Below are 7,554 nucleotides of genomic sequence, written 5' to 3' on the forward strand. Positions count from 1 at the left end.
TACATTTGTAGTTTAATTTTTTCCTCCTTATTATGTACACAACCAGTGCTTTGACTCATGCACTGCCATAAAACTCATGTGTTCATAGTGAACAGCCAAGTCATTACTGATATATGTTTAGCCCATCCTTCAATGACTACTGCATGGGTGTACAAGTATAATCAGCTAAAACTTTAATAATTTTATTGGGAAAATCATCCAATCAAATTATTTTGTAATAAATCAGTTGATACATATAGAAATAATTCTATAAAATAATTCTATAAAATGGCTAATATGTACTCTAGAGAAAAGAATGCATATAGTAGAGAAATTCAATATATACTTGCAATCAGAAAAGGCTTGTTACATTTATTAGTTTATTGCTTTGATAAATACATAATGAATAGATATATAAAAAGGGAGGGTTCATTTCTGGTTACAGTTTAGGAAGAGATTCCATCCATCAAGGCAGAGGAGGAATGATGGCAAGAGATAAGGTGGCCAAGTATTCAAACACAAAAGCCCATGGGAAAAAAAATTATATTCAAACCATGATAGGATCCAAAGCCAATTTTATAAATACAAATTCATGTATTAACGGTTGAAAACCATAAACACAGAATTCAGAAATAAATCATTGTACCAATTTAGTCAGCCATGAAGGTAGAAAATAAATTCCATGCAGGCTTTCAGTAGACTGGAGATGCAAGTCAGCATTTCAGAGGCCTGCAGCCGCCTGCACAGCCAGGGACCGAGCAGCTGTGGAAGGTTTTGGGGTTAATAACACAGGACTCTTGCTTGATGTTAAGAAGGTTCTCTTTTTTAGTTTGCTCCAGGGGCAGGCTCCAGGAGGAAGTGGTGTGTGTGTGGGGGGTTAGTCTCCTCAGATTCCAAGGACCGGTTAGTGTGTTTTCAAGGGCTCAACCCAAGGTTGCAGAAGACAAAGGAACATCTTGCCTTAGTAAACATGTTTTTGTGTTCCTGCAGTTATAGCTGCCTGGCCTGAGGGCAGTAGGGGTAAGTGAATTCTTAGCCAAGGTCTTAGTTCCCACAATTCCCCCTTTTTATTTTCTATGAGAGACCCCTGGCTTAGGCCTTGTAGGTTGTGCCATCCCTTATCCATCCTCAGGGGATGTGGCAACCCCTTGTCTTAGGTGGGAGGTTTCCCTACAAGTTGCCCGTCATAGGTGATCCTCATTTCTGCAGCATCTGTAACCATATCTCATGACTGCTGGAAAAGCCATGGGCCAGACTGAGCAACACTCATCTATGCAACTGTTCGTATTGTGAAAAGGTCTGTCAGATCTTGCATAGCACAAGAATCTCTGCCTCAGCTGCTATCAGTCCCAAGACCCCTAGAGACAATATGCCACCCCAACGCTGTATCCAACTTCCGATTTGGGCCATGGCATTCCACCAGCCCTCTGCTGAAACAGGAGTAATTAGAAACTTATTGACCTCTACTATCTAGTGAGGCAAATCTTTGGTAAAGTTTCTAAAAGAATTCCAAGGCCCCACCACGTATGCATTGAGGGAGATGACCCCTCCAGAGACATTTGCATTTCAAACAAGGTGACACAAGAAAAATGACAAAAGTGTGAGCAGGAGGCCTGCTGCACAAACCACAATACACCAAGTTGTTCCTGAAGTAAGGTACTTTGCTGATTTAAGTTAAGGAGTCCAAACTGAATATGAGTATTCAGGGCATTTTGTGTAGCCAGAGCTTCACTGACTCTGCCTGCCAGCTGATTAACAGTCTCTGCATTGGTGGAAGACTGAGCTACAGCAATCCTTGCAATGGCGGCAGCAGTGGCAGACACGGCAATGGCACTAATGATGGCAGCAGTAATATCAAAGTCCCTTCTTGGGAGGTAGAGGAAGGGATTTTCTCAGAGATCAGGTTCTGGAAGAACAATTGAGAGATTCTCCCTCCCCCAAGGACCCATTAAAGGTCACTCACATAAAGGGTGGCAACTGACCACTGAGAAATTTCTCCCAACAGATGTGTTAATGTTCAAGGAGTCCTCAAAAGCCTGTGAGGTTTCAGTAGTCTGTGGCATTAAATGCAGTTCCCCATTGTAGAACAGGGGGCCAGGCATCCATATAGGCCTGTGACCCACAAAGAAACATCCCTGAGAATGTTGGGGTCCTTCCCGCTTGATTTGGGTTTCTAAAATGGAACTAGAGCCCATTATCTGTAGGATTTTTATGGGGAGGGCGATGTCCAAACCACCACAAAGACCATTTTCCCTTCAATTGCCATGGCTCTTATGGAGCGTAATGTCCCCAAATCAAGGGCCTATGCAAGTCATAATTTTTGGGAAGCTTCCAGCATAGGGGCTTGGGTATAGAGAGCCATGTAGTAGCATTTCCCTGTTCCTGATGGAAGTTTTTAGGGTATAGGACATCTCTAGGACCCAAGTAATTGCTCATACTGGCATTGGGGTGAAAATCAGCAATAGAAGCATTACTCAAAACTATGTACAACACCGAGAAAGATCCATTGGGCAATTGAGAAACATTAAGCACCCTCTAGAAGCAAAGGGTTCCCCTGTGTCAGGAAGGTCAAATTATTCAGCAATGAAGTTTCTAGCAGCACCTTGGCACCCAGTAGTCCCAGGGAATGCTTGGTGGAAAAGAAAGAGGGAAACAGGGAACTGTCCTGACTAACTGGCATCAGGACAGGGGGATTTCTCACCAAGGCCCAAACCATCCGTCCGTCCATGGGCCAGAGATTCCAGTAAAGCAGGACTAGATTCCCAATCAGGATCCACAACATGAACATGTTCTGGTATCCAAATAGGTTTCTCGGTTCCTTGGGGGAAAATGTAAACAGCCCCTCAGACTCTAGCTAATAGGGGGGTGGGTGTTTGTCATTGTCCTGTAATTATGTCCTTCCATCTGACCCATCACAATGTTTGAGAGGGTTTGTTCCAATGTCTCTCCATGGAAGACAAGTTATTTTTATCTATAGTCAAAAAATTTAAAATATAATGTATGGTAGATAATTGAGAATTGAGGGAGGAGGCCCTATATTCCCCCTTTTTTATTTTATTCAAATATTGTTTAAGAGTGGCATGAGTGCGTTCCATGATGGCTTGTCCCTTAGGGTTGTGTGGGATGCCAAATGAATGATTAATATGATGTTCCTTGCAGAAGGCCATGAAGCGATGACTAGCATATGTGGGGTCATTATGTGTTTTTGAGATATCGGGAGCACCCATATAGGCAAAGGCCTGTAAACAATGAGAGATGACATCTTTAATCTTTTCTCCAGAGTGTAGAGACACAAAAACCACCTTAAAATATGTATCCACAGAAACATAAATATATTTTAATTTTCCTGTTTGAGGCAGGTGGTTGACATCCATTTGCCAAAGATTGTTAGCCCTTAGACTCTGGGGATTCACCCCCTCATTGGGGGAATTATAATAAGGGGCACAAGCAGGGCCATAAAGAAGTAATCTGAGTTGTAACAGGTAAGGAGGAGTTAGTATGAAAATTAAGGGAGCTTGCATTTAGGTGATACCACTCATGACACTCGCGAGCATGTTGTTTCTCTGTGAATTTGACTATTGGGGGTCGAGTTAATGAATCAGCAAGTTGATTGCCCTGGGCAAGGGGTCCTTGGAGGTCTGTATGGACACATATGTACCCCACAAATCAGGGTATATCTGCTACCAGATAAGATGTTGAAGCTTAATTAGAAGAGAATGAACTTGAGAGATGGAAAGAACATATGGAGAAGTATCTAATGGATTTAAAATATTAGCAACATAAATGCTATCAGTATGTAGATTAAAAGGTTCTTTATCAAACAACTTAAAGGCCATTAGGCAAGCACCAAATTGGCACCTTGGGAGGACATTTGCCCTATTAGTGTCCTCTTTTGCATTTGACCAGAAACTACTTCAGCAAAACCCTTAGAAGAGCCATCTGTAAATACTGTGTGTGACCCTTAAAGGAAGGCCTCCTTAATAATCTTAGGAAAATTATGGGGTGTTGCTTAAACAAGAACAATAAGGGGCTATTTGGGTAGTGGTTATCAAATTTGGCTCCCATATATGTAATTACAGAGCATCCATCCATCATGAGAAGTCTGTAAATGCTCAAACTCTTCCTTGTCATAGGGGAGAATGATCTTATCAGGGGGATTTCCAAAGGTTTGGATGCTAAATTTATGTGTTTGCCATAACAATTGTAATATCAAATCATAATATGGGGACACCAACTTCTTAGGGGAGGCTGACAAATGAATCCAATATTTAGGGCCATTTTGCCAAAACAAACAGCGGTGGATGAAAAACTAGAGGAAAGTACAACCATAACAAGGAGTTGTCCATAATCTAGGCAGCAAAGATGGGCTTTTTCAATGTTTTAATAACAATTGGATGGCCTCCTTGGCCTTCTGGGTAATTTGTCTGGAAGAGGTTGGAGCTGGATCCACCAGAAGACTATCATAAAGGGGTCTAAGCTCTCCTGTTTTAATGGAAAGGGAGGGGCAGATCCATTGAACATCTCCCCAAAACTTTTGCCAATCATGAAGAGTTTTTAAATTTGAACAATCAGTTTGGAGCCTTTGAAGCCAGAGGCCTGTTGGATCTGGTGGCCCAGATAGGTGTAAGGAGGTTTCTTTTGAACCTTCTCTGGGGCCAAAATAAATCCATGAACCTCTAGAAGCTCCTGCAATTTAGCAGATGCTTTAAGACATCTCTCATTAGTGGGTGCTGCTAGCAGAATATTGTCCATAAAATGGATGATGTAAAGATCAGAAAAATTGCACCTGATAGGAACCAGGCTGGCAGCCTGGCATATTGTAGGACTATTAGCCATTCCCTGGGGGAGCACCACCCACTGAAAGCAAAGGGCGGGTTCCTGAAATTTAATTGAAGGAAGGCTAAATGCAAACCTGGGGCTATCTCAGGAATGTAGCAGAATGGAAAAAACAAAACACTCTTTTAAATCAATAACAATTGATGTCAAACTTTAGGGATAGCCATGGGTGAGGGCAAGCCAGGCTGAAAGTCTCCCATAGGCTGCATTGTTGCATTAATGACCCTCAAATCCTGAGCAATCTCCATTTTCCTAAAGCCGTTCTAATCACAAATATAGGGGATTTCCAGGGGGAGATGGAGGGGATCACACGTTCTGCCTTCAATTGTTCTTGAAGTAGTTGGTAAGCTGTCTGAAGTTTTTCTGCTGGTAAGGGCCATTGTTCTGCCCACACTGGATCATCAGAAAGCCATGTAATGGGTATGGGGGCTGGCAGCGTAACAGTGACTCTCATTAAAAATGGCCAAAGCCCTTCTCTGAGTATGGAGGGAGACTCCTCTGTCTTTCTGTCCGATCTCTAATTCTAGCCTTCCTCAATTCCTTTTTAAGAGCTGCGATCTCGGCAAGCAATTGTTCTTCCTCTGACTCTGAATCGGGAACTGAATTACTTTTATTTTCTATATCTAACAAAGAAGGTTATAGGCAGCTTTTGGGAGGGCACCTCTCCTTGGGCTGCTATCCAGGGTCCTTAGGAAAAGTCCTGACTTCCCCTGAAGATACAGTCTTTCTCTGATCCTCACGGGTATGCAGCAGCTTCTTGGATACAAGCTTGGGCTCATCTTCCTCACTTTCGGACTCAGAACATAATGACTGCTGAGACTCTGTCTCCTGTATCTCTTTTAAAACCTCTTTACTAGCCTGTATCACTTGTCTCAGATGGACCTTATCTGTTAGAAGTGCATCCTTTACAAGTCTCCATAAGAATAAGGTGGAAAGTGGCAAACTGTCAGGCTCCTCTTTCTATAGCACTTTCCGCAGGTCATGTCTGACTTCCTCCCAACTGGACATATTCAGAACTCCACCTGCTATGATCCAAGGACTAGCCCATTGAATGTATTTTAAAAAGCCTTCAAGAGTTTTTTGTCTTTACTGCAGTTCCCTGTTCTCTAGACGTCCCTGTAATTGAAATCCTAATTTGACCTTTCTGGGTGAATTCCCCATCTGTCTTTTTACTATTTACCCCAATATATCCTGGCTGGCACAAGGGACAACCCTGTCTACTTACCTTGCTTTCAGATCTCGGTGGGACCTCCAATTGCCGTGCCTACACGGCCAGGGACCGAGAAGCTACCGAGGGTATTGGGATTAACAACACAGGACTCTTGTTTGTTGTTAAAGTTCTCTTATTATTTGTTGCTCCGGTGGCCTGGCTCTTATACCCCAGCACCAGATGGAAGAGGAGGATGCAGAAGGTGGCAGTTAGTCATCTCAGGTTCCAAGGCAGGTTAGGGTGTTTTCAGGGGCCCAACCCAAGGTTGCAGAAAAGAAAGGAATATCTTGTCTTAGTAAACATGCTTTAGTTTTCCTGTGGTTACAGCTGCTTGCCCTGAGGGCAACAGGAGGAAGTGAATTACTAGCCCAGGTCTTAATTCCCATAGAGGCCCTTCTGGCTTATTTAGTGCATCAATTCCAATGTTAATCTCTTGTAGTTTAATTCACTCTTGCATCCAGAAATAGCATAATCAACTCTCTGGCAATCCTATGGCCCTGTCACAGTAATTAATATAATTGACCATCACAAATTGTGTTATTATTGACTGACATAAGCCAGCCATGGCCTCATATATATTATTTTTAGTGGAATGTTTTCAAATGTTATTTTCAGAAAACTACATATTTTGCCAATATATAAGTAGCAATGATGTATATCTTCATGTAGATCTCATGTACTTACAGTGGAATTTCATCCTGGTAACATTCATCAAGGTAACATCTTACATCTAAAACACATTTAGTATATCTAAGCTATTACCTATAGTGATGGTTTAGCTAAATAGCACATGAATATCCTAAAGTATATTAGCATATAGATAGGCAAAATAATAAATGCAAAGCCTATTTTGTAAGTGTTAATTAACTCATTAAAATATCAGATTTTCTGATAGTGAATATCAGAATAGTTTAATTAATAGGTTTTTGATGTTTCACAAACATTGAGAGAAGTTATACTAAAGTACTATAAGATAGTGTCAACTTGAAACACACCCATATCTTTGGGGCATTTTCTTGACTAATGATGAATATAATAGGGCCAAGCCCACTGTAGGTATTGTCTTGCCCATCATGAATAAGTTATTAAGAAAGAAAGCTTTGCAAAAGATGCAAAGAAAATCAGTAAGCAGAATTCCATCAGTAGACCTACTTCTTCAGGTCCTGACTTGACTTCCAGACACCTACTAAAGGATTATAAACTTTAAGCTGAAACAAATATCTGTCTTCCCCAAGTTTGTTTTGGTCAGTGTAACCAGGGCAGATATTTTTACCAGAAGTGGGATATTTTTATGATTGGACCCAACCAGGTAATTGTTTGGGGGAATGATGGAGGGCTTTTGGAACTTTAGGCTAGAAAAGTCATTGAGCGCATAGAGCTCAATGACCATTGTTGAAACTTGAGAAAATAATGCTGAGATAATGCAGGTGAGGGAGGCCTGGCTTATAGAGTTTCAATAGAAGACTGGGTGGTTCTCAATGACTCTATTAGGGCACATGTGTGACTCTTTTAATTAAGATATTTTGGTC

Source organism: Phodopus roborovskii, unplaced genomic scaffold, assembly GCF_943737965.1.
Source record: "Phodopus roborovskii unplaced genomic scaffold, PHOROB, whole genome shotgun sequence".
Classification (NCBI taxonomy): Eukaryota; Metazoa; Chordata; class Mammalia; order Rodentia; family Cricetidae; genus Phodopus; species Phodopus roborovskii.